Source organism: Macaca nemestrina, chromosome 10 (genome assembly GCF_043159975.1).
Source record: "Macaca nemestrina isolate mMacNem1 chromosome 10, mMacNem.hap1, whole genome shotgun sequence".
NCBI classification, from domain to species: domain Eukaryota; kingdom Metazoa; phylum Chordata; class Mammalia; order Primates; family Cercopithecidae; genus Macaca; species Macaca nemestrina.
The window spans coordinates 73,488,033-73,515,778 of record NC_092134.1 but is presented as its reverse complement, the minus strand read 5'-3'; the positions used below and the strand labels follow the sequence as shown (position 1 = coordinate 73,515,778).

Sequence of the window (27,746 nt, the reverse complement as noted above, 5' to 3'; positions counted from 1 at the left end):
AACATACTCTAAATATGAAAACCCTGAGTGATTCTATGTCTTTTTCAATTATTTCCTCAAAGAAAGAAGTGAACAAATAAAGTAACATATGGTTAACACTTAGTTCTCTAATCAGTGACATTCTAGAGAGAGTAACCCAGCAGTTGGTCTCTAGTGACTCCTAGGTTCACTGTCATGAAAAACTAAATATAAGTACTAATATTCTGTTAATGCTTTACTGAGTGTGGACAAGAGGAAAACACATTTCTCCTGCCTATGCAGCTTCAATAATTATTTCCTCTTCATGTTTCTTATGAGGCATAGATGTAAAATATAACATTTGGTTGTAACTCTGCAAGGTGTATACTAAGAGTTGGTACCACCTCTGCCACCAGAAGCTGATGTCAGTGAAAATGGTATCTAATTACAAAAGTTAAATGGTAGCCAGAATCCCCTTTCCTCTCTTTCCTGTATATGCCAGTTAGCTTCCATTGTCTATGTGTAAGACTCTTTTTCTTTTTAAGTTCCTGGAGAGTAGTTTTTTAACTTTCACACCCAGTGCTCAGGTTCAGTGCTACTGTAGTGGCTCTGAGAGCTTTCAGCAAATTATTACTGAGAGTAAAGCAGGAGGAGCATTCTCTCTTCACCCAGTTTTTGGTCTTGTAATATTCAGGTCCTGTATTCAGGGGTATTTGGCCTAGTGGACACATGTGATGAAATCCATTCCATACTCCATGAACCAAGCCATGTGCCTGCTTAAGGCTATATGCCTGCCTAGAGGAAGTGCCTTGTCACAATTTCATGAAATAGCCTCCTGGGCTAGGATATCCCTGGTTTCTCTGTTCTTGACCCAACACTTGAGTAAGGGCAGCTTTCAATGTGCTTTAAATGGATTGCCTTTTAAATGATTGCAAACAATTCTTGTTGTCTAGTCTTTATTGTCATTCATAATATAATCTTTTTTCTTCACCATATCCTAATTTGTAGCAGTGCCCTCTTCAGGGATGCAGAATCTTTCTAATTTGGGAGAAATTATCTGATTACGTACTTCTGACAAAAATTCCTCATGCAAACCTGCTTTAAAGTAAAATGGTTTCATAATTTGTGTTGGTACTGACATTGAAGGTATTAAATATATTTTAATATTTCTCTGCAGTTCACCACCTTCTCTTCTTCCCAGTAAATTACACACAAAAATGGGAATATATTGCAAAAATAACGGAGGTGAGATATACATCTATGTATTAATAATCCTTCCTTCCTTCCTTCCTTCCTTCCTTCCTTCCTTCCTTCCTTCCTTCCTTCCTTCCTTTCCTTCCATCCTTCTTTGCTTCCTTCCTTTCCTCCCTCCCCCACTCCTTTCTTCCTTCTTTTGTTCCTTTTCATCCATCCATCCATCCATCCATCCATCCATCCATCCATCCATCCTCCCATTTATTCATCCATGTATATTCTTCGGCTTTCTCCTGTCTGGTTTCTTAACCACTATAATTCTGGACTACCTGAGTAAACTGTTCTCCATTATAAAATAATTGTACAGGGTAAGCAATTGGGCAAACCAAGAATTCTCATGCAGATTGTGATTGAAACTCAGTGGGATAGAAAGACAGCACTTTGATTAGGAGGCCTTCATTGTATTAACCATTTCTACTGTCCTTTAAACTTTATCCTGGCCGGGTGCAGTGGCTCACACCTGTAATCCTAGCACTTTGGGAGGCCAAGGCAGGCCGATCACAAGGTCAAGAGATTGAGACCATCCTGGCCAACATAGTGAAACCCCATCTCTACTAAAAACACAAAAAGTAGCTGGGTGTGGTGGTGAGTGCCTGTAGTCCCAGCTACTCAGGAGACTGAGGCAGGAGAATCATTTGAACCCAGGAAGCGGAGGTTGCAGTGAGCCGAGATCATGCCACTGCACTCCAGCCTGGGGACAGAGTGAGATTCCATCAGAAAAATAAAATAAAATAAAATTATACCACTTTATCCTTCAACATAGATAATGAGAGTATTTTGTAAGATGGGAAGACCATATATGCTTGGGAAGCTTATGCTGAAATACAATTATATAACCTGGGTCATTAGTTTGTGATAAAAATAACATTGTACTTATTTTAACTTTGAAGATATTTTACCAAAATCTTCTCTCTCCTCTAGTGAGAAAACCTTTCTTTCCTTCAAAGGATGCCTTTCGTCAAGATAATTGAAAGCATCTTAAGGGCATCGTCACTCCACAAGTCTAGTTTTGGTCCCTAACCTTTCCGTTGGAGAGGGAAGTTAGGTTTATCCCCCGGCAATGGAGGACTCTAAAACAGCTGCTGGCGGCTGAGTGCCAGTGGGTTACTCTGTGGTTGCTAAGCCTGAGGTGGGTATCACTGCTGACTCCTAGAGATTCTACAGAGACCCCTCTTCTTCATTCGCTAGAAGCATTGTTACCATCAGTAAGGTTAAATGGATTGCCTGCTTCCCGGCTGAAGTTAGATGACTCAAACTAGTTACTTGAATTTAATTTGTCTATATTTCATGTGGATAAAGATCACAATGCCATAGCTCTTTAGAGACACATCTCTCAATATAAACATAGTCTTTCTGTTTCTTGCCTCCCTCACATGATTTTTTCATGATGTTTCCTAACTATCCCTCTTGTTAAAATAAAATAAGTCAGGCATAGTGGCTCATGCCTGAAATCCCAGCACTTTGGGAGGCCAAGGCATAAAGAAAACTTGAGCCCAGAAGTTTAAGACCAACCTAGGCGATATAGGGAGACACTATCTCTATAAAATGTTTTTAAAAAAATAAGCATGTGACACACACCTATAATCCCAGCAACTCAGAAGGCTGAAGTGGGAGGATCACTTGAGCCTGGGAGTTCGAGGCTGCAGTGAGTCAAGATTGTTCCATTGCATTCCAGCCTGGGTAACAGAGCAAGACCCTGTCTCAAAAAATAAATAAAATAAAATAAAATGAGATAAATCAAAGGGTCCTATTTTTTTTTCAGAGTAAAAATCAGAGGTCTTCCAAGATCTGTGCATCCACAATCAATCGTTTTGAGTGACCTCACGTCTTGCTACCTTGTTCCCTCTATAACCTTCTCACTTCTCTCTGAGGATGCCAAACACCACCCATTTCTAGGCGTTCCCACCCATATTTCTCTCTCCTAGAAACATACTTCTACCAGATATCTACTGTGGCTCCTGTCTTCACCTCCTCATCTCCTTTAAGCCACAATTCAAATGTCAGCTTTTCAAAGAGGCCTGCTCAAATTACACCATTTGGATTACAACTCCCAATAGAGGCTAAGATGCGCCACAGTCTGCAATCTCTAAACTGGAGAACAAGGAAAGTGGGTAGTGTGATTCAGCCCAAAGACCTGAGAACTGGGGCCCACAGGTGTAAAATCTGACCAAAATCTGAAAGCCTGAGAACCAGCAACACCAATGTCAGAGTACAGAAGAAGATGAAAGTATCAGCTCAAAAAACCCTTCCTCTGCCTTTTTTGTCTCTTCGGGTCCTCACCCTATTGGATGATGTTCACCTACATTAGTGAGGGTGATGTTCTGTACTCAGTCTATGATTCAAATGGTAATATCTTCTAGAAATACTCACAGATACACTCATAAATAACATTTTACCTGCTCTCTGGACGTTCCTTAGTCCAGTCAAGCTGACACATAAAATTAACCGGTGCATGTAACCCATGTACATCTGCTTATCGATACATATTTCTATATGTAACCATTTGCATTTATATTGTTAAAAATGAGATCATAGTGATATCTCAAACTTTAATCCATTACCACATGAATCATACTGGTCTCCTCTCCTTGCACGTCTGAAAATTCCCACTCCAGCAATGAGAACTTGGTTTCAACCACTTGTTATCCGTTTATTTACTTTTCAGTATACATGTAGAGTGATTTCAAAGTTGTTCATCTGTGCCCTTATGAGAAAAAAAATGATTAACTCAAATGTAGTGCTGAAGTATAGTTCCTTTTGCCTTTAGTCTTACAGTCCACTCATTTCCAAAACTTTTCTCCTTTTCAATTGAGTTAGTGTCTTTGTAGTACAATTAGATTGTTTTGTCCCATTCTGCATTCCATCTTGAGATCCTCTTACCTGCTAAATGATTTTTAAAGTTTGCATATATTAACATTCTTCTTTGTCCTGGAAAGCTCTATGAGTTTTGACAAATGCATAGTTATATATTTACAATTACAATATAATACAAAATAATTTCCCCACTATAGGAGATCACCTGTCCCTTTTTTAGCCCTACCCTTTTCTCCTCCAGCCCCAGGCAGTCACTGATATTGTGAGTCTGTATAGTTGTGTCTTTACCAGAGTGTCATATAAATGGAATCATGCAGTATGTAGCCCTTTCAGATTTTTTTTTTCCATTTAGCAATACATATTTAAGGTTCATGTATGTATTTTTGTGGCTTCATAGCTAATTTATTTTTATTGTCAAATAATATTCCAATACATGGCTATACCATAGTTTATCTATTCTCCTATTGCAGGCCATTTTGATGATTATGAAAAATCACCTTCTAGATTTTGGTGATTATGAAAAAAAAACTGTTAAAATCATTTGTGTGCATGTTTTTCTATAGACTTATGTTTTAAATCGGTTGTATAAATGTCTAGGAAAAAATTACTGGATATATAGTAAGCTTTGTTTAACTTTGAAAGAAATTGCCAAAATGTCTTCCAAAGTAGCAGTATGATTTTTCTTTCCCACCAGCAGTAAATGACAATTTCTGTCACTCAATATCTTGGCCAGTATGTGGTATTGTCAGTTTTTTGGAATTTAGCCATTCTAATAGGTGTGTACTGGAATGTCATTATTGTTTCGATTTGCAGTTCCCTAATGGAAAATGATGTTGGGTATTCTTTTATATCCTTATTTTCCATCTGTTTATCTTTTATATTGCAGTGCCTCTGGATTTCTTGCCCATTTTTAAATTAGGTTGCTTGCTTTTTTATTTTTAAGTGTTTGTATATTTCAGACACACATTCTTTATCAGATCTGTATTTTCCAAATATTTTTTCCTAGTATTATCTTTTTGTTCTCTTAACAATGACTTTCATAAAGCAAAAGTTTTTATTTTAATTAAGTCTTTTATTAGTTTTTCTTTCACAAATTGGGCCTTTTGTGTTATTCTAAAAAATTTCCATAACGCATGTCACTGAGATATTTTCTTGTTTTCTTCTAGAAGCTTTATAGTTTAACATTTAGTCTGCAAGGTATTTCAAGCTAAATTTTGTGAAAAGTGTATAGTCTGTGTCTAGATGTCCTTCTCCCCTTTTTCATACAGACATTCAATTATCTGAACATGCAATATTTTCTTCGTTGAATTGCTTTTACTCTTTCTTCAAATATCAGTTGAGCACATTCATTTTGGTATATTTCTTGGGTTTTATTCTCACTGACTTATCTATGGGCTTTTTTTCTTTTTCTTTGACAGACTCTCCCTCTGTTGCCCAGGCTGGAATGCAGTGGGCAACAGAGTTGTCTCACTGCAACCTGCAACCTCTGCCTCCCGGATTGAAGCAATTCTCCTACCTCAGCCTCCTGAGTTTGCAGGTGTGTGCCACCACTTCTGGCTATGTGCCTATTTTTGGTTGTTTTTGTTGATACCAATCTCTTTTGATTATTGTAGCTTTAGAGTAGGTCCTGAAATCAACTAGTGTTAAGTCCCTCGGTATTAGGTCGGTTGTTCTAGGTCTTTTGATTTTCCGTGTAAACTTTAGAATGAGCTCGTGAATATTTATAAATAGCCTGCTGAAATTTTTGTTGGGATTGCATTGACTCTATAGATAAAATTGGGAAGAACTGACATTCAACAATATTGAATCTGGTGGAATATTTACATAAAATATCCTTCCATTTGTTAGATCTGCATTGATCTCTTTCATCGAAGTTTGGTAGTTTTCCACATGCAGCTTCTCTATGTATTTGGTGCTGTTGTAAATGGTATTTTTAAATATTGAACTGATGTTTCTTGTTCTTTAACATGTTTTACTTTTGTTGAAATGTTTTGTTGTTGAAAGCCTTACGTGTTGTATTAGATAATAAGAATGGTGGTATATGGCCATTTGTGTGAGGTTTTATGTTAATTTGGCTAGCAGTTGTACTATGTTCAACATTTGCTTTAGCTATGTGTTCCAGAGACTTCATATTCTATGAGATTCTGTTTTTTATTCTCTACTGTCTTTGGACTTTCCTAAAAACTCATATGTAAAGAGTATCTGTGCCTTGCAGTTTTTAAACTGTACTCCACTATTACTATTATTGTATATACTAGTACCCTATTGATGTGGTGGTAGCATGTATATTAAAGGAATCCTTCTATAATCTTATGATGGCATCTTAGTCCTTTACTAGACCTGTGTTCCTGGGCTGGGATCTACACCAGTATTTCCTAGCTTTGTTCTCCCCTTTCAGGTGAGACAGAAATGCTAGATGGGAATGAAGTTCCCTTGGGTAAACGCCGCTCCTGTTGGGTGTGATAAAACTCTGGGAAGCTCTTTTTCCCAGGATAGTAGGTCTTTGTTATAGAGGATGCGCTGGGCATTTTTTTTTTTCATTTAATGAGTTTAATGCTCAATAGTAGCAAGTTATTGTACATGATGACTCCATTGCCACAAAATAGATATGTTTGCTGATAGGATCACATATTCAGATTGTCTGGATATGGCACTATCATCCCCGGGCAGAAGGCACAAAGCAGTTAAGCCATGAAGTCTTAATACACAGGCATCATGATTCTGCCCTAATGAGAAAAGTGCTCTTCCTATGAAAGATGATCTCTCTCCTCTTCCTTTATTAGTACAATAACAGAGAGTGCAAAGGCAAAACAACATCATAAATATGGTAGAACCATGATCGCGCACAAGAGAGACAAATGAACAAAGAACATAGAACTCGTATCAGAAAGACATTATCAGAAAGGTGAGGAGCCACCTGGAGAGAAAAGCCAGTCCCCAGGAAAAAAAAAAAAGTGAGAAACAGCCATTTAGCAAAGCCTCAATAAAATGTGTTTATAAATATGTACATTTGAAAGTGAACTAAACAACTGCATAAGCAGAAACCAAGTTTGGTCCAACCCTTCTAAAGAAAGATAAAAACAAGTTTCAGCAAAGACAATCATGAGACAAGAATTATCTACCATGCATAGAAGGAGATTAGCTGACTCCCTTGTAACCACCACTCAGCCTATTTCTGAGTGATTATTTTTTCCTCTTTCTGTCAGAGTTCATTCTTGCTTCAAGATCTTTGCATCTGTAATTTCCTTCTGAGAATCTGTTTCCCCCAGATATCTGAGTCATTTGATCCCTCACTTCCTGTAACTCTCTGCTCTAAAGTCATATTCTTATAGAGGCTTTTGCTTATTAACTTTTATATAATAAGTTCTTAATACTACCATCACCAGCAGGCTGGCATTGCCTCCTTACCCCTTTAACTCCTTGTTATTGTGCTTCTTTCTATATTATGTTTATAAATATTTTCTGGTGGTTTTTGGATTATTATCTGCTTCCTCCATTTGAATTAGAAACATGATGGTAGACTTTGCTTTGTTAGTTCATGTAACCCTGGTACCTGGAATAAACCTTTGCACATAGTAGCTTCTCAATAAATATTTGTTAAATTAATTTCAAGAATATTATGGGTCATTAAGTTTTAAGTTTTTCTTTCCCTATGCTTCATCTTCTCTTCAACATTTAAATTGCTTTGTTTTTGTCTGTTTAAGTTTCAGTGGTTGTATTATTCATTTTTAGCAGTTCTATTTTATTACTCTCCAAATATGCTGTGTCTTCTCTGAGTGTCTTGCTTCCTAACTTCCCTGGGTTAATTAATTATCTTCTGTGATCTGACAACCCCCTGTGCAGATCTCTACTAAAGCACTAATCACACTGATTTATAGGTGCCTACAAGCCCTTAAGCTGCACCTTCGCAAAGACATCTGTATTTTGTCTTTCCATCATTAATGTCTTTATTCAACAGTCATTGAATGCCAGTCAGCTATGTCTTGTATGCAATATCAGGTGCTAATGGAAAAAAAAGTTAATCATAGTTATTGCTCTTAATAATTGGTTGTCTAGAACAAGAATTTGGCAGTGAGTAAAAATAAGAATAGTAGTAATAATAATTTTAATATTAATACTAATATAATACTAATAAGGAAGAAGGAAAAGAATTATGTTGGTCACCCTTTAATGAGAACGACTATTTGCCAGGTACTGTGCAAATCCTTTTCCATGCATTATTTTTGCGGAATGAATGGGAGGATGAATGAATGCTTCATCTACTTGAATTAACAATTATGATTGCATCCTGCTATGGGGAAAGCTCTTACGGTCCTCATGAATGACGGTGTTTAGTTGCATTTGTAATCCCTCTGTACTACCAGAAAAACCTCTTTGAAGAAGAGCATGGAACTGGGTGGTCTGTCTATGGAGAAGAGACTTCAGAATCACCTCAGCCGTGGAATCCTCTGAGGCTCTCCTTTCATACATCTGTCCACTTCTTACTTCCTTCTAACATTTCTGTAGCTCAAGACCCTCCACTTTTGGCACTATGACTTATTTCTGGAATTTGTATTTGTTTTTGTATATAGAGGAGTCTCATATCTGTCCTTTTTCATTTTACCATCTGTGCTTTAAAACTTCTCAATATTCATGACTATCTCTCTAGCTCTGATATGTTGCTGCTACAAATACTTTCTTTCACCCTAGACATAAAGTCCATTCAGCTTACTACCCTTTTTTGGTTTCTCTTACTAAACTTACACAGTAAGGCAGGCTTTTCCAGGTTTTCAAATGCCATTCCTTGCCAAGAAGTCTTAATATCAGACAAAGTATTTTGTGTCTAAAATGCCTCAACTAATAGACTATTGGAATTATCTTTCTAATGAGAATTGTGTAAGCTTTATTTGTGAATAACAACTGGTACAATTTACTCTGTTTCTCTCCTAGTATTCTAGAATCCTTTACCCATTTACGACTTCCAATATAATAATTTATTTGTTCTCATTTTGACAAAAAAAAAAAATTTAAGAAATTTCAGGCAAGCATCTGGAAATATATACACTGTTTTATTCTTGGGATAATATAGTAAGTATAGCATTTCAAATTTTATATTTAAATGTATACAGTATGTTGATATGTCCCTTTTTTCTACTTTGGATCAAAAATGAAAAATTGACATTCTTCAAATTTAAATGTTATTATTTTCTGTTTGTCTCCCAAGTATCCTTAGTCAAGAGTTGTAGAAGCTTTATTTTGTCCTGTAACTCTCTTCTATATTCTTTCAGACTAGGAAATAAATCTACATCATGTTCAATGGGATTGCTTTCTACAACAAATCACTCTACTAGCTCAGTGAGTTTTCTCTTTAAGCCTTTCCCACTAAGCTCTAGATTTTTATATTAAAGATCCTAATTTGGTTTTCTAGTTCACTGTCTTACTGACTAAATATATTTGTGCAGCAAGTGCTTTTATCATAGCCTCTTGCTTCAGTCTGAAGCTTTATTTCCTTTTTTCATAAAGGCCTAAATTTGCTGACTGCATTCCCCATGATTTGTTTCCATAAACAGGCTAACATACAAAGGTCAACAGTGAGAGTCTAACAACCTGAAATTGAGCATATGATTATCATTTAATGTGCCTCTTTTCCACTGATTCAGGGATGAAATAAATCAACCTTGGAGAGAGGATGAAAATTATTTGATTTTACCGTATAGAGAAAATGAGTTTGCTAAAAAGCTTGAGACCTGAATCCTTTTTGTCCTTAGAATGAATTATAGATGGCCAGAGAATCTCCATTCTACCCCCCACCCCCACCATAGAGAAACACAATAGTTACTTCCTATAAAAACAAGTATTTTAAAAGAAAAAAAAAATGCCCTGGTGTAGTGGCTCACACCTGTAATCCCAGCACTCTGGGAGGCCGAGTTGGGTGGATCACTTGAGGCCAGGAGTTCAAGACCAGCCTGGTCAACATAATAAAACTCCATCTTTACAAAAACTACAAAAAATAGCGGGCTTGGTGGCATGTGCCTGTAATCCCAGCTACTCAGGAGGCTGAGGCAAGAGAATCACTTTAACCTGGGAGGCGGGGCTTGCAGTGAGTTGAGATCGCACCATTGCAGGACAGAGAGAGACTCCGTATCAAAAATATAAAACAAAAACAAAACCAAAAAAAGACTTAAAGAAAAAATTAAGAGTTGGGAAGAGATGAAAAATGCATCATCATTTGGTCTGTCTTTCGCCTAGGAACATAGCATTGAAGTCAGTAAGGCAGACTGCCCTGTGCTGTTGTGTCATTTTGCTTGAATCGTGGTCCAGAGGGACCATTGCTCAGAATTAAAGGGCCATCCATTTTCAATGACTGTTGATTACTTTGTTGCTCTGTTGAGAACTTCCAATTACAATGTCAGCTAACAGGTAAGCTTCAATTCACTGGGCTCTCTCTTAAGGCCTGTCTGATGCTCTCAACAAGCTGTTAAGCAGATGTCCCCTAGTATGATTTTAGGCCACTACTGCTCTCACACAGATTTAATTCAAACATATGGAACCTGAGAGTACAGGATCTGTGTCACTTGTCAAGGAACATTTATATTACTCAGTCTTGATAAAAACAGATATTCTAATGATCAATGGAAATGTAAACATTTATTACAGGCCATACACTGTCCAAAGCAGAGCTGATTTAGATTCTTCTCTAGTTAGGGTATTAAATATGGTTAATTATGGTTAAATTAAATGTAGCTAACAGCAATAATAGCTAATATTGCAAAAGTACTATTCTAATAAACATTTTGGTGTATTCACTTATTTAATCTTCATATTAATGTTTTGAGTAGTTACTGTTATCCCCATTTTACTGATGAGGGCAGTGAGGCATAGGGAGAGTAGGTGTCCCCAACTCTACATGATTAGAGGGTGGCAGAGGTAGGATTTAAAACCAGCTAGTCTAGTACCAGAATCCTTGTTCATAACAACACCACCAAGCTACTGATTGAGGAGTGATAGTGTCCATCCCAAAGAAGGCCAGTCAATAAATTTGTTCTCTTCCCGTTTTCTTTTATCTTTCTGAACCCTCTAAAATGATGCCTTTATTTAATTAATTGACTCAGTAAATATTTGCCGAGTGCCTCCAATTTGCCAAACGCTTTTCTCCTGCCAGGGATGATGTGGTGACTAAGACAAATATATGAATATCACAGGAACAGAAATCACTCTACAAGTGCCCATATTTTTATTTTCATGAGTGGCACTGGCACTCATGGAGTGATGTCTATTTCTGTCCTAATCATTTTACCCCCAGCCCGGACACTGCAGTCAGAGTACAAGCTGAAAACCGGGCACATTATTTCAGTTCTGCAGCTCCATTTTCACATAAGTAAGATGTAGATAATAATAGTGCTTGCCTCCTTGGGTTGTGAATCATTAATGAGTTAATTTATGCAAAGTACTTAGAACCATGCCTGACATGTAAAAAGGGCTCCCTTGTTCTATTGTTTATCCTCCCTGTCCCCCTCCCCTGCCCCATACCCTGAGTGCTGTTCACATGTGATTTCCTCAGTAATTATTTGTTGACTAGTTGGATCACAAAAAAGAGGAGCTACTCTTAGGACTTCTAAAGATAATGCTATTCTTTGAAAGCTCTTTCTCCTGGTCTAAATTGCTTTGATTTTTATTTCCTTTAACACATAATGCTGAGCCCAGTTCTTACCCTTGCAAAGGTCTGCCTTTGGCCTTTATACAGTGTTAGTAAAAAGTAAGCTTTCATCATTAGTCAACTAATGAATAAGAGTTCAGCCATTGCTGGAGAGACTTGAACTCAGAAGGGAAAAAGGTTACTCTTCTTTTCATTGTAATGAACTTATTTATATGAGAATAGACCATTATGTCTTTGGTATGAAATCTGGGACTTTTGAATAGCTTCTTGAATTTTATTTCTTTTCTTTCTTTTAAATAAACCATTATCAGCCTTTTATTCATTACTCATTCTTTTTGAAAAATAATATGTTTTTTTTCTTTATATCCAAGACGACCCAGTTTCAGGCTTTTTTTTTGCTGTTAGCAAGACCACATTGCCCTTGCCAGAGAATTTGGTGGGACATATTTAAAGTTGACTTAAATTAGTTCATTGTAAAAACCCCCCAAAGTTGAAAGAACTCAATATAAAAATTCCATCCAAATCTCCTCTAGGAATGTTAATTGCAAGGCAAGCTCTCAAGGGGTCCATCTGCATTTGTATCTAGTACCAAGAACAGAGCTTTGCTAACTGGTAAGTCTTCTATGACTGTAATGCTTTCATACTGGACTTGAAGCAAAATATGAATCAGCTCATAAATGTGAAAAATTTCACTAAGGCATTTAAATTTGAGCAGAAAACAAATTTTCTGGCAGATTATGCCACGAGCATATTCATTTAATCAAACATTTATTGTACATCTTCTAGGCAACATTTCAGGCATTGTGCTAGGTGCTGACATAAAAGATGATGATCATATATCTTCTGTTTTAAAGGAGTTCTCAGAAAAGTAGGCGAAAGTAAATAGGCAAGTTGATTGTTTTACTTTTTATCGAGGAAATGATAGCAACAGAGATACACACAAAATGCTGTGGAAGCACCTAATCAGCCTGGTGGTGAGAGAAAGATGAGGAAAACTTCTTGGAGGAAATAATGCCAAAGCTAAATATTACAGGATGATGAGGGTTAGCTAGACCAAAGGTGCAATAAAAGCATTCTAGGCATGAAAATAACATGAGCAAAGACATGGGAGTAAGAACTAGCATAGCATGTCTGTGACTTTGCAAGTAGTTCCGTGTCACTTGAGTATAAAATATAAGATAAAGTGGCATGAGGGGTTAAAATATGGTAACTTTTCACTTTTCTGTCCTGTTAAGGAGACTTAGTTTTAGCCTCAGGCTATGTGGGGTTGTTGAGGTTTTAAACCTGGGAATGACCTGATCAAATTTGCATCTATGTAGATCATTCCATGAATTGTGTGGAGACTGCATTTGACAGGCCCAGTATTGAATGCAGGTGGGGTCAATAGGAGGCTGTAGTTGCGAGAGATGATATGAGCTTGACATCAGCCTATGTGGTAAAGCTGGAAGAGGAAAAATGTAAAAGTATTTAGGACCTGAAACAACAGGTCGGTTTGCATGTGCTTGTTTGGATTTGGGGGATGACAAATCAAGGCTGAATACTTTGGGGTCTAAAATAAGTGAAAGCAGACAAACTGAATACTCACTTTATGAAAGAGTTTAAATGGCAGAAAAAAACAATTTTGTACAAATACACATCAATGTATCCTAGGATAATTCAAACCAATACATGAATTAGATGAGTTTTCCCTGCCAATTGTCTTAATGAATGATGCCATGAAGCCAGAATGTCTAGTCGTGGTTCTGTATATCTGCTGCATTGACGAACCATAGAAAACTAAAGCAACATACATAATGGTCATCCAATTTTCTGATAATTGCAGAGACTAAGCTTAACGGTTTGTTTACTATTGGAGTTGTAAACCAAAAGTATCAGAGACAGATCTCAATCAATTTAGAAGTTTATTTTGCCAAGATCAAGGACATGCCTATTACAGACTCAGGAGGTCCCGAGAACATGTGCTCAAGGTGGTAGGGTTACAGCTTGGTTTTATATGTTTTAGGGAGACACAGGACATCAATCAATACATGTAAGCTGTACATTGGTTCAGTCTGGAAAGGCAGGACAACTCAAAGCCGGATGGAGGGCTTCTAGGTCATAGGTAGATTCCAAGATTTTCTGATCGGCAATTGCCCGAAAGAGTTTATCTAAAGACTTGGAATCAATAGAAGGGAGTTTGTTGGTTAAGATAACAGGTTGTGAAGACCAAGGTTTATATTTTGTAAAAGAAGTCTCCAGGTAGCAGGTTTCAAAAATAATAGATTGTCCTAAGGTTTCTTTTAATGTTAATACTGGTCAGTTGTGCCTGAATTCCAAAGAGAGGAGGGCATAATGAGGTATGTCTGACCACCCATTTCCATCACGACCCAAACTTGTGTTTCACGTTAAGTTTGGAATGCCCTTAGCTTAGAAGAGGGGTCCATACAGTTGGCTGATGGGGCTTAGAATTTTATTTTTGACTTACAGTGTTCACAGTTTTTGCTGATGCCCCAAGTCTAGCTAAATTAGATGCTGTTTTAGTTGGGTCGAGGATTCCAATTGTGTATTATTTTCTCCTAATAAAAGGAAACTTAATATCTTTTATTTTCAGTCTAGGTACAGTTGATATTTATTTCATTCATTCCATATAAAGATACCAATAGTACCTCTATTATACAGAAAGGTAAATGGAAGCCAGACACATTATTAGAGTGAGATGTGAAGAAAAGGAGATTTCACTCGAAGTCTCTTATGAGTGTACATGACCTTCTGACACTGCATCTAATTAGAACCTTGCATGTTCTAATCCTTGGGCAGAGACAACAAGAGACCAATGATCTCCAGTCACTTGTCTGTTGTTATAATTTATCACTCAGCTTCCCCCCACCATCTTTTTATCAAGTAAATATATTTGTTCAAATTAAGAAGAAAACAGTATAGGAACTAAAGTGTATTCAGTACTTAGTATGCATCTCATGCATGAGTTACAAAGGCTTTTGAGTTGTATGGATTTGAGTTTAATTACAGATTGTCCTCTTTACTAGGTGTGTAGCTCCAGGCAATCACTTAAACTCTCTGACTCAAGCCTTCGCACCATAAAATCAAGTTTTGTAAAGACTTAATATTGTAAAAAATATTGTATACAATAGGTAGCTTCTGATATTACTTGTTTAAACCTTTTACCTAGGTTATTTCACATATGTAAGTCTGTGAATCATACGATGAGGTATTTAAACAAATGATTTAAACAAGATGAGGTATTTAAACAAATTATTTAAACAATGTTAAAAAAATTGTCACCATTATCAGAATGAAGCAGAAGCAAAATTTAAATGTCAAATTAATTCTAAAAAAGTATATTCTTTCTATTGCAACATTAGAATGCATTTATTATAAATAGTAGATCATATTTATAAAATGTTTACTTCAGTGAAATATTTTGTGTATATGTTTTTAATTAAATTCTAAAAACAGTCTTTTGAGGTAAGCAGGATTTTGTCCCTACTTTTCCCAATGTCACACATTAATAAAGTATTGGACAACTCAATATTCTAGACACACTATTAAATAGATATATGCTTTAAAACAGATTTTTCTGTAATCAATCTATTTTGTCAAAATCACAACTAAAATTTGTTGCACAAGTGTCTATGACTATACATACTTGGCCCAATTCAGAACATTAACTGCAAGCATCATAGCCTGGTTCCAATCTATTAAAGCAGCAAAATAAATTTATGGTAAGAATATTGAGTAATTCAGTTTCACTGAGAAGGCTAAAGCAATCGAAAGTTTTCAATATCCACAGTTAAACATGATGAAACCAGTTCAGTGAGGACCCTGCTGCCATGCTGCCAAGCCCTGGACTGCATATCTGAGGCCCAGCCACCTCCTGAACTGCACGCCAGCTCCAATGGCAGCACCCTTCTCTTATGCCCTGGAAAAAGTTTGCATTGCCTCTGAGGCTGCCAGTGCTGGCCTCCAGGTTGTTTCTCCAGGAGCTTCTGGCCAGCTTTGGAGGAAGCGGGCAAGGCAAGTATCAAGCAATTTCAGATTCTATTGTTTGAGGTGGGCTCTGTCTACCTCCATCCTCAAACAAAGGAAAAGAATTGAGATTTTGAGAAGCAGTTCTTCCTCACAAAAGAGGTAAATATCTACCCCACTGCATCAGCAGCAATGATCAGGCAACCCAACTCTCACCTTAAATTTGTGCTCACCAAGCCATTTTGTAATATATTTGACAGTACTTGGAGTTAAAAAAAAAAAAAAAAAAAAAAAAAAAGCCAAGTTAATAATGAATGAATGAAATCATTTTACAGTATGCATTTTAAAAATAATCGATCTTGTGTACACAATGCTTTGTTTCTTTTTTATATAACATGAGAATTTTGAAAATAATTGTGACTTAATATCAACTAATCTTAAAATATTGATGAGTAATATGCATAAGGTAAATGTATTATTAGTTAGGTAAATGTATTATTAGTTAGCCAAATGACTCATGAGATTTGAAGAATTTAATAACAAAGGAGTTATTAAAAGTTGATCATCCTATTTCAACACCATCATTTTTCAAATAAGCAGAAAAAGGCCAAGAAACACAAAGTGAATTTTCTTAAATGTGAGAGACAAAACAAGAAGTTTATTTCTCTTTGTATATAGATGCTTCTTTTAAAATTATTAAAGTTTTAGATTCAGGAGGTACATGGGCAGATTTGTTACATGGATATATTGACTAATGCTAAAATTTGGGCTTCTATCAAACCTGTCACCCAAATAGTGAACATAGGACCCAATAGGTAGTTTTTCAGCACTTTCTCGCTCTGTCTTTATTATGGAGTTGCTAGTGAGCATAACAAAGTCTCTTTGAATTCTAGTTTTAAATAATGATCTTAATTTTATTAGCTTCATAAATCTAATATACATATATACACACATATGTCTGTATATATGTATATAAGATATTAAGATCGGTGAACCTTGCCTTAATATTGTCTTGAGTCTACTAAGGGCATTGGTAGTCATCCCTCATCCTCACTCAACTACTTCCATAACTGTAGTAGTTTAGTTTTACAGAGACACTGAAAATGGTTATGTTGATTATTCCACAAATCTATCTCTTCAGTAGATCCTCAAGAAGCTTTATTCTTCCATTCAAAAATCTTCCATTTTAGTGTATATCATTGGCTAGCTATGACAATTCTTCCTTTGTGTTTGGAGTTAGAATATTGAGAACATGTTATTTGCACTCCAGCCTTAAGATCTCTTCCTGCATTACCAAAATATATTGATTCAGCCATCTTCATATTCCAACAGTAATAATCTTGTCCACAGGCATGAAGAAGCTTAATGCCCTTGGGCCAACATTAGCTCAGTTTTGCTTTTGGTCCTGTGTAACGTTACTACTCTTCTTTCTTAATTTCTGCATATTTTTCATTAAACTATTCACCCAAAACTGTGGGAATGTATTATGTGCTAGACTACAGAGAGCAAATATATGATGTTCATGTTGCTATTCCTACAACTAGGGCTCAAGATGGACATCATTAATCAATCCTGTTACTTTGGGAAGTATGATTTTGATTCTTCTCAACAGTCTGTCCTGGATAGATAGTATCTCGGAGTTAGATTGCAAGTTGAAAGCTACTTAAAACCTACTTGAGACCTACTTAAGATTTCTGTGCTAGGTATGGCAAATGACAAATGAAAAATACCCTGACCACACAGAATAGTGAGAAAGACTAACAAACCACTAGCTACAGTATAGTACTTAATATGTTATTATAGATTTGATCATAAAAACAACAACACTTAAGAAAAATAGGACGTGGGGAGGCAGATGTGAGGCTAACAAAGACTCTTTTCAGATAGGATAAAGCCTGAGTTTAGTTTAGAGGAACAAGTGGAAACTGACCTGATAAATATGGAGGTGGGTGAAGGGCACTTTATGGAGGCAGAGGCAGTGAAGTGTGTAAAGCTGATTAGCCCTGAGACACCCTGGCTTCTCTGGAGAATACCAGCACACTTAAGAGCAACTGGGATCAGGTAGTTGTAAGGGATTTGTCAGAGTCAAGGCAATCCATCCTAAAGGAAATGGGAAGCCATTGATCGCTTTAAGATAAGAATTCCTAGAATGGAAAGGTCACTTTCCCTGATGTTTGGATGACAGAGGAAGTTAAAGCAGGACACAGTGAAACCTACAGGAAGGCTTTTGTATTAATTGAGAGAAATGACGAGTGCAATGATCATACAGAGGAGTTTTTAAAAAGTTCTAATTGATAGAACTTGATGACTCATTAGCTATATTGAGAAATGGAAAATTAGAACTCTAAGTGAGTTCTAAATATATAACCCATGGCCTTATTTATTTCCCCGAATTTCAGGATTTCTTGCACTGATTTCTTAGGCTCTAACTCCGATTACCATCACACCAATTGTTCTAAGCTCCTGGAGTTTCTGCAACCATTAAAACCTTAACATCTGACATTCTCCTACTACTTTAAGAGTCTCCCCAATCTTGAACTTAATTTGAACCCAAGACTAACCCTGAAACACATGACCCGGTTGTCTTTTTCCTAGGTTGCCTGGTTTTGCCGCTAGTCTTGAATTTTCCTACAGGCATATTTAAAAAAAAATTCAAGACTCAAATCTCTGTTCTTATTTTGGTATTGCAACTCCTAGTCTCTAACACAGTATTTTTGTGAAGACTCCTCATTCTGTCCTCTCTTGAAATTTTATCTCACTTGGTTACCACCTCATCCTGTAGTCTTAGAAAAGAACACTTCTATTGAAAGGAACAACTTCTATTAAAAAAATGAAAAGTAACTGGTCTTTACAATGCTTTTTTATTAAGGCATAAGAATGAAACAACAGATGCAAATAACTACCTAGAAAACTTGCAGGTACTATATTTTAATTTTATAAGTATAGTCTACAGATTTATAACAGTATTATAGGGAATAATGGAGAACAGTTACCATCATCTCCTGGGGACAAGCACCTTGAGGGAAATAGGCAAAACCTGTTGTTTCCATAGAGGAGAATTTATCGTCTTGTGTCAATTAGATGTTTCCTGAATTATTGACTGTAGGTTAAGATAGTTTATTTAAAACATGGCAGTGCATTTATTAGCTGTTAGAAAGCAAGTAACTTACTATAGGCCTTTCCAGCCAAGTCCCTCCTAATTCCTTCATTTTCAAGTCACTAGCACACTCTAGGCAGAAGCCCTCTTATCCTAGTGCTCTGAATGCAATAATTGGGTCAATTTTTGGAAACACTGAAGCAGTTTAAGAAGACTCCTTTTTGTTCGAGACCAGACTGGCCAACATGGTGAAACCCCGTCTCTACTAAAAATACAAAAAATTAGCTGGGTGTAGAGGTGGGCGCCTGTAATCCCAGCTACTCGGGAGGCTGAGGCAGGAGAATTACTTGAACCCAGGAGGCAGAGGTTGCAGTGAGCTGAAATTGCGCCCTTGCACTCCAATCTGGGCGACAAGAGCAAGACTCTGTCTTTAAAAAAAAAAAAAAGCCGGGCGCAGTGGCTCAAGCCTGTAATCCCAGCACTTTGGGAGGCCGAGACGGGCGGATCACAAGGTCAGCAGATCGAGACTATCCTGGTTAACACGGTGAAACCCCGTCTCTACTAAAAAATACAAAAAACTAGCCGAGCGAGGTGGCAGGCGCCTGTAGTCCCAGCTACTCGGGAGGCTGAGCCAGGAGAATGGCGTAAACCCAGGAGGCGGAGCTTGCAGTGAGCTGAGATCCGGCCACAGCACTCCAGCCTGGGCGACAGAGCTAGACTCCGTCTCAAAAAAAAAAAAAAAAAAAAAAAAAAGACTCCTTTTTTGAAAATAAAATCTAACATAAAGCTTAAGAGAAACAAAAGCTTTGTTTCTACTGGAGTCTCTCACATGTCTGAAATGTGCTTGTCAGATTCATTCAATATTAAGGAATCGGTTTGTTCTCATTATTGAGAATGAAAGGCACAGCACACATCTGAATGAGCTGGATGAGGTAGATATACCCAGAAGATGAAGGTAAAGTAGAGGTTGGCTGGAAGGAGCTTGAGGAAGTAGGAAAGTATCAAGACCATCTCAGAGGAACAAACCGCTGCTTTGTAGTGTATCCAAATGATCCTCAAAATTATATTTTGAGAGGTAGTGTTCTCTATCAAACAGACCACTGAGTCAACAGGGAGAAGCCGATTCTCCCGTCAAAGTTAATTCATCAGGTGATTTATTTATTTATTTATTTTATTTTTTGAGAGACAGAGTCTCGCTCTGTCACCCAGGCTGAAGTGCAGTGGTGCCAACTCGGCTAACTACAAACTCCCGGGTTCATGGCAGTCTCCTGTCTCAGCCTCCCGAGTAACAGACTAAAGGCGCCTGCCACAACGCCGGACTAATTTTTCTGTATTTAGTAGAGACGGGGTTTCACCATATTAGCCAGGATGGTCTCGATCTCCTGACCTCGTGATCCACCCGCCTCAACCTCCCAAAGTGTTGGGATTACAGGCGTGAGCCACCGCGCCTGGTTAGGTGAGTGATCTTGAGTAGTAAGTTGACAAATGTACATTTATGTTCAGATGGCAGTATTAAAATATTTACTAACTAAAACTTGGCTAGTTGATCTTTCAACTGCAATTCAAGAGTTGCTAATGAATTTATTTTTCCTGGAAGTCATTACAAATATGACAAATTATTTTTAACCAGGATAATTGAAATATAAATTGCAATAGGAAGAAAATTACACAATTTCATATTACACAATTGCTTTGACTTTTATGAATTACAACGATGATTTGTATGGCATAACCAAATTGTTGATCTGTGTCTACATTTGCTTGCTGAAATATGCAATATCTCTCTTCCTATTTGCTGATTTTGAATTAATATGATGTTCAGGAATGCTATATACTTATTTTTAAAATTTAGGATGGTTTGACATTTTTTGGGGGGGAGGATAATGTTACCATTAGCAAATGGCATAAGAATACTATATTTTGGTATAGAGAATGTTTGTGAGTAGCAAAGAAAATGCAATTAATACACTTGAACTAAGTAGAAAGCTTTCAAAGTATTTACCTCTTGATTAGAATTAATCATGACTTTTGATTTCATAAAATTTAAATATTTGTGACAAAAAATAAAGTTGTAAAAAAAATCTGTCAAGTCCTACTATTTACAGTAAGATAAACAAAGGATATACTGAGGCAGAATCTTCTTTTTGAGATTAGTTGAGATTAACTGGAGGATATCCATCATGATTAATATCAATTGGCATTTAAAATAGTTACATTAATTGTACGCTTCTAAATCATCTACATGGGTGTTTTGTGACTTATATTAAAGATAAGTGGAAATTTGGAAATAATTCCTTGAACAGAAATGTGAAATTTTTTTCCCAACTCAACCTGATGAACTCACCTGAGTGGAATGTTATGTCTGCAGTCAATGAAAGTGATCTATTTTGTGGGTCACAAAGTTGAATGAAAAAGATTCCCCTGGAACTATAAGTCAGACTCAACCATATTTATCACTTCAATCTTCCCTGAAAAATAGATGTTGGAGAATAAACTTATTCAACTGTAGCTATTTTACAGAATAAAATCAGGTCTTAAAGGTAGGTACATTTTACCAATATGGCATAAAGTTAATTGCCCAAATTGGGTGATACTGCTAAAATATCCTTAATCACAGACCTAATTTGTTACATATTTAATGTAAGAAATTTTAAAAGACTGATAGAAATTAATGCAAAGGATAATTTATATTGTATTGGGTAGATAAACTTTGTTTTGTTTTCATACAGGTAGAGCTAATGTATGGAAATAAAGTATCAATATTTTATTGTCTTGCTGTTGTTTGAAAGAGAGATACATGGTGTGCAAGAATTCTAAATCCTGTATAATCTTTTTGAGTTTGGATAATAATAATTTGTTTTCCCTTTTGCCTTTCTGCTTTATCTTCCCTAACTACTCTTTTCTTTTCTTTTCTTTTCAATTAATACTTTAAGTTCTAAGATACATGTTCAGAATGCGCAGGTTTGTGACATAAGTATACACATGCCATGGTGGTTTGCTGCACCCATCAACCTGTCACCTACATTAGGTATTTCTTGTAATGCTATCACTCACTTAGCCCTCCAACACTCTGACAGGCCCCAGTGTGAGATGTTCCCCTCCCTGTGTTCGTGTGTTCTCATTGTTCAGCTCCCACTTAGGAGTGAGAACATGCAATGTTTGAATTTCTGTTCCTGTGTTAGTTTGCTGAGAATGATGGTTTCCAGCTTCATCCATGTCCCTGCAAAGGACATGAATTCATCCTTTTTCATGGCTGCATAGTATTGCATGGTGTGTATGTGCCACAGTTTATCCAGTCTATCATTGATGGGCATTTGGGTTGGTTCCAAGTCTTTGCTATTGTTAATAGTGATGCAGTAAACATATATGTGCCTGTGTCTTTACAGTAGAATGCTTTATAATCATTTGGGTATATACCCAGTAATGGTATTGCTGAGTCAAATGGTATTTCTGGTTCTAGATCCTTGAGGAATCACCACACTATCTTCCACCATGGTTTAACTAATTTATGCTCCCACAAACAGTGTAAAAGCATTCCTATTTCTCTACATCCTCTCCAGCGTCTGTTGCTTCCTGACTTTTTAGTGATTGCCATTCTAACTAGCATGAGATGTTATCTCATTGTGGTTTTGATTTGCATTTCTCTAATGACCAGTGATAATGAGCTTTTTAACATATGTTTGTTGGCTGCATAAATGTCTTCTTTTGAGAAGTGTCTGTTCATATCCTTTGCCCACTTTTTGATGGGGTTGTTTTTTCTTGTAAATTTGTTTAAGTTCCTTGTAGATTCTGGATATTAGCCGTTTGTCAGATGGATAGATTGCAAAAGTTTTCTCCGATTCTGTAGGTGACCTGTTCATTCTCATAGTTTCTTTTGCTATGCTGAAATTCTTTAGTTTAATTAGATCTCATTTGTCAATTTTGGCTTTTGTTGCCATTGCTTTCGGTGTTTTGGTCATGAAATCTTTGCCCATTGCCTATGTCCTGAATGGTATTGCCTAGGTTTTCTTCTAGGGAGTTTATGGTTTGAAGTCTTATATTTAAGCCTTTAGTCCACCTCGAGTTAATTTTTGTATAAAGTGTAAGGAAGAGGTCCAGTTTCAGTTTTCTGCATATGGCAAGCCAGATTTCCCAACAACATTTATTACATAGGGAATCCTTACCCCATTGCCTGTTTTTGTCAAAGATCAGATGGTTGTAGATGTGTGGCATTATTTCTGAGGCCTCTGTTCTGTTTCATTGGTCTATATATCTGTTTTGGTACCAGTGCCATGCTGTTTTGGTTACTGTAGCTATGTAGTATAGTTTGAAGTCAGGTAGTGTGATGCCTCCACTTTGTTCTTTTTGCTTAGGATTGTCTTGGCTATATGGGCTATTTTTGGTTCCATATGAAATTTAAAGTAGTTTTTTTGTTTTTTGTTTTTTGTTTTTCTAATTCTCTGAAGAAAGTCAATGACAGCTTGATGGGGATTGCATTGAATCTATAAATTACTTTGGACAGTTTGTATATTGTCAAAATATTGATTATTCCTATCCAGGAGCATGGAATGTTTTTCCATTTGTTTGTGTCCTCTCTTACTTCCTTGAGCAGTGGTTTGTAGTTCTCCTTGAAGAGGTCCTATACTTCCCTTGTAAGTTGAATTCCTATGTATTTTATTCTCTTTGTAGCAATTGTGAATGGGAGTTCACTCTTGATTTGGCTCTTTGTTTGTCTTTTATTGGTGTATGTGAATGCTTGTGATTTTTTCATATTGATTTTGTATCCTGAGACTTTGCTGAAGTTGCTTATCAGCTTAAGAAGGTTTGGGACTGAGACAATGGGGTTTTCTAATTATACAATCATATCATCTGCAAACAGAGACAATTTGACTTTTTCTATTCCTATGTGAATACCATTTCTTTATTTCTCTTTCCTGATTGCCCTGGTCAGAACTTCCAATACTATGTTGCATAGGAGTAGTGACAGAGGGCATACTTTTCTCGTGCCGGTTTTCAAAGGGAATGCTTCCAGTTTTTGCCCATTCAGCATGATATTGGCTGTGTGTTTATCATAAATATCTCTTATTATTTTGAGATATGTTCATCAATTTATGTGTGTATGTGTCCAGGAATGTATCCATTTCTTCTAGATTTTCTAGTTTCTTTTTGCATAGAGGTGTTATAGTATTCTCTGGTGGTAGTTTGCATTTCTGTGGGATCAGTGGTGATATCCCCTTTATTGTTTATTATTGTGTCTATTTAATTCTTCTTTCTTTTCTTCTTTATTAATCTGGACAGAGGTCTATTTATTTGGTTAATCTTTTCAAAAAATCTCTTGGTTTCATTGATTTTTTGAAGGCTTTTCATGTCTCTATCTCCTTCAGTTCTGCTCTGATCTTAGTTATTCTTGTTCTCTGCTAGCTTCTGAATGTGTTTGCTCTTGCTTATCTAGTTCTTTTAATTGTGAGGTTAGGGTGTCAATTTTAGATCTTTCCCACTTTCTCCTGTGGGCATTTGGTGCTATAAATTTCATTCCAACACTGCTTTAGCTGTGTCCCAGATTTTGGTGTGTTGTATCTTTGTTATCATTGGTTTCAAATAACTTATTTATTTCTGCCTTAATTTTGTTATTTACCCAGTAGTCATTCAGGAGCAGGTTGTTCAGTTTCCATGTAGTTGTGTGGTTTTGAGTGAGTTTCTTAATCTTGAGTTCTAATTTGATTTCACTGTGGTCTGAGAGACTGTTATGATTCCCATTCTTTTGCATTTACTGAGGAGTGTTTTACCTCCAATTATGTAGCCAATTTTAGAATAAGTGCAATGTGGTGCTGAGAAGAATGTACAATCTATTGATTTGGGGTGGAGAGTTCTGCAGATGTCTATTAGGTCCACTTGGTCAAGAGCTGAGTTCAAGTCCTGAATATCCTTGTTAATTTTATGTCTTGTTTATCTGTCTAATATTGATAGTGGAATGTTAAAGTCTCCCACTATTATTGTGTGGGAGTCTAAGTCGCAGCTTCAGCAGACTTAAACATTCCTGCCTTCCAGCTCTGAAGAGAGCAGTGGATCTCCCAGCACAGTGCTCAAGCTCTGCTAAAGGACAAACTGACTCCTCAAGTGGGTCCCTGATCCCCATGCCTCCTGACTGGGAGACACCTCCCAGCAAGGGTCAACAGACACCTCACACAGGAGAGCTCCAGCTGGCATCTAGCAGGTGCCCCTCTGGGATGAAACTTTCAAAGAAAGGAACAGGCAGCAATCTCTGCTGTTCTGCAGCCTGTGCTGGTGATACCCAGGCAAACAGGGTCTGGAGTGGACCTCCAGGAAACTCCAGTAAACTTGCAGCAGAGGGTCCTGACTGTTAGAAGGAAAACTAACAAACAGAAAGGAAGAGCATCAACAACAACAAAAAGGATGTCTACACAAAAACTGCATCCGAAGGTCACCAACACCAAAGACCAAAGGTAGATAAATCCATGAAGATGAGGAAAACCAGCATAAAAAGGCTGAAAATTCCAAAAACCAGAATGCCTCTTCTCCTCCAAAGGATCACAACTTCTCGCCAGCAAGGGAACAAAACTGGATGGAGAATGAGTTTGATGATTTGACAGAAGTAGGCTTCAGAAAGGGGGTAATAACAAACTCCTCTGAGCTAAAGGAGCATGTTCCAACCCAACTCTAGGAAGCTAAGAACCTTGAAAAAAGTTAGACCAATTGCTAACTAGAATAACCAGTTTGGAGAAGAACATAAATAACCTGATGAAGCTGAAAAGCACAGCATAACTTCATGAAGCATACGCAAGTATCAATAGCTGAATCAATCAAGCAGAAGAAATGATATCAGAGATTGATCATCAACTTAATAAAATAAAGCAAGATTACAAGATTAGAGAAAAAAGAATGAAAAGGAATGAACAAAGCCTCCAATTTTTCCCATGGAGCTGTTGTGGTCAGGTAAGCATCCAGCTGCTGTTTGGACAGGACAAGTGTGGCTGCTGTCCCTCCTGGAATAAACAGGATTATGTGAAAAGACCAAATCTATATTTGATTGGTGTACCTGAAAGTGACAGGGAGAATGGAACCAAGTTAGAAAACACTCTTCAGGATATTATGCAGGAGAACTTCTCCAACCTAGCAAGGCAGGCCAACATCAAAATCGGGAAATACAGAGAACACCACAAAGATATTCCTCAAGAAGAGCAACCCCAAGACACATAATCATCAGATTCACCAAGGTTGAAATGAAGGAAAACATGTTAAGGGCAGCCAGAGAGAAAGTTCGGGTTACTCACAAAGGGAAGCCCATCAGACTGATAGGAGATCTCTCGGCAGAAACCCTACAAAGCCGAAGAGAGTGGGGGGCCAATATTCAACATCCTTAAAGAAAATAATTTTCAACATAGAATTTCATATCCAGCCAAACTAAGCTTCATAAGTGAAGGAGACATAAAATCCTTTACTGACAAGCAAATGCTGAGAGATTTTGTCACCTTACAAGAGCTCCTGAAGGAAGCATTAAATATGAAAAGAAAAACCAGTACCAGCTACTGTAAATATAACCCAAAATGTAAAGACTATTGACACTATGAAGAAACTGTATACATTAATGGGCAAAATAACCAGCTAACATCATAATGATAGAATCAAATTCACATATAACAATATTAACCTTAAATGTAAATGGGCTAAATGCCCCAATTAAAAGACACAGACTGGCAAATTGGATAAAGAGTCAAGACCCATTGGTGTGCTGTATTCAGGAGACCCATCTCATGTGCAAAGACACACATAGGCTTAAAATAAAGGGATGGAGAAATATTTACCCAGCAAATGGAAAGAAAACAAAAACAACAACAAAAACCAGGGGTTACAATCCTAGTCTCTGATAAAGCAGAATATTCTTCCTTTTCTCCTTCCATCTTTATCCCTTTTTCTCTACAATGTCCTACTCTGGCTTCTCTTTCTACTTTCTTACTAATCTTGCTCTGCACATACTACATTTCCAGAGCCAATTGTTTCCCAGAATGGAAGGGACTGCTTATCTCTAGGAGAGGAACTTTGTCCCATGGAGCTGTTGTGGTCAGATAAGCAGCCAGCTGATGTTTGGACAGGGCAAGTTTGGCTGCTGTCCCTCCTGGACTAAACTAAGCAGCAGGAAAAGAGCCACCTTATGATGGAGCAGAGAGCCATGCCAAAGCTGATAGTAGGGAATGTTTGGGGTGGGATAAACATTTCAGAGACTCTAAACCTAAATATGTTTTGCCTGAGTTCATCATTTTGTCACAGGTTTCTCTCTTTGGCTGCTAGTTAGCGTATTCCTAATGGGTTTACAATGGCAGCTAACCAAGTGCTGTCTCATGAATGTGAATTCTGAAAAAAAAAATCTTCCTCCACAAGGCCTCATGAAATATCCCTCTATTAGCAACAAGCATCCCATGGTGTCTTATTATTGTTCTTTGCTGAAAAATGGCTCATAATATGATTTATTTTCAACATTTCATAGTCCATAGAACTTTTCAAAATGATAAGTTAAATACTAATGGTTCATTTTGTTTAGGTATGCAACAGGCGTTATAATTAAGGATTTATTTATGTAGCTTTTGCCAACAAAGATGATGCTTGTGACCCTACAGCTGTGTGTAGTTGTGGCCAAATCTGCTAATCACTGACCATTGCTTGTCGCATCACTGTTTGCATACATATAGCTTAGCTTGAAAACTGAGGCCAGTGACTCCTTTCTGGCTGCCTTTCATCAACATTCTTTCATCTTCCCCCCTTGGATTAGGCCATTGCCAAATGTGGACAAACCATGTGAAAAAGTACAGAACTGTTTTATGGCAGGATTTTCGGAGAAGAGACTACATTAGTATGCAAATTATTAAAATGATTTGGAGAGATCAATAGTTCTTAAAATTTAGTGTGCATGAGAATCACCTGGAGGACCTGTTACAGATTACTGAGCCCCACCCACAGAATTTCTGATTCAGCTGGTGTGTAAAAGGGCATCCAAGAAGTTTTCTTTGTAACATGTCCCCAGGTCATGCC

General features: G+C 37.1%; 1 long non-coding RNA gene across 1 annotated transcript in view; it reads right to left on the bottom strand.

The window, feature by feature from the left end:
* Window positions 1-3,690: 3,690 nt before the first annotated feature.
* Window positions 3,691-27,746, bottom strand: part of LOC139356549 (uncharacterized) — a 156,681-nt gene continuing 132,625 nt past the window's right edge. The window contains exons 6-7 of the long non-coding RNA XR_011608552.1: window positions 21,067-21,190; window positions 3,691-3,916 (exon numbers count right to left, since the gene is read on the bottom strand). This is a non-coding gene — a long non-coding RNA (uncharacterized lncRNA). The remainder of the gene's footprint in view (window positions 3,917-21,066; window positions 21,191-27,746) is intronic.